The following is a 932-nucleotide window of genomic DNA, read 5'->3' as shown; positions in this document are numbered from 1 at the left end:
TTATTTTATTATTATTATTATTATTTTATTTCAATTATTAAACTGTTTTTATCTCAACCCATGAGTTTTTCTCACTTGTGCTCTTCCAATTCTCTCCCCCATCCCACCAGGTGGGGGGAGTGAGCGAGCGGCTGGGTGGGGAGGGTGCACTCGATCCCCTCATCCAGATCATTGATAAAGATATTAAACAGAACTGGCCCCAATACTGAGCCCTGGGGAACACCGCTCGTGACCGGCCGCCAACTGGATTGAACTCCATTTACCACAACTCTCTGGGCCCGGCCGTCCAGCCAGTTTTTGACCCAGCGCAGAGTACACCTGTCTAAGCCGTGAGCCGCCAGCTTCTCTAGGAGAATGCTGTGGGAGACGGTGTCAAAGGCCTTACTGAAGTCCAGGTAGACCACATCCACAGCCTTTCCCTCATCCACTAGGCGGGTCACCTGGTCATAGAAGGAGATCAGGTTGGTCAAGCAGGACCTGTCTCTCATGAACCCGTGCTGGCTGGGCCTGATCCCCTGGTTGTCCCGCACATGCCTTGTGAGCGCCCTCAATGATGGCGCATATAAAGATGATGTCTGTTATCCGAAATTACAGCAACGCCAGACCAGAGTGTGACGTCTGGTAATGAGCTCATGTGGGTGGTGCTGCTGAGGTAAAAAGTAAATTGAGTATCTTGATGGCTTGTACTCACATCTTTTATGCAGCACTGGCTTGGATAATGCCTATCCAGGTAACTTTTACACTTTGTCTTGCAAACTTTTGATCAGTGTTGCTGTGCAAAGGTCTTTCCTTGCAATTTCCACCCTAGAAAGGCTGCATTTTAATAGGCAGGAAACTGAATCCTGTAACCCAAGCTGTGTGTGATGTGAATGAGTAAACTATGGGAAAACATGAAACACACCAGCTCCAATATGAGAACAAAAAAACAAACT

Source organism: Pygoscelis adeliae, unplaced genomic scaffold (genome assembly GCF_000699105.1).
Source record: "Pygoscelis adeliae isolate BGI_AS28 unplaced genomic scaffold, ASM69910v1 Scaffold223, whole genome shotgun sequence".
Taxonomy (NCBI): Eukaryota; Metazoa; Chordata; class Aves; order Sphenisciformes; family Spheniscidae; genus Pygoscelis; species Pygoscelis adeliae.
The sequence above is the reverse complement of the archived record's forward strand: the minus strand, read 5'-3'. Positions refer to the sequence as shown.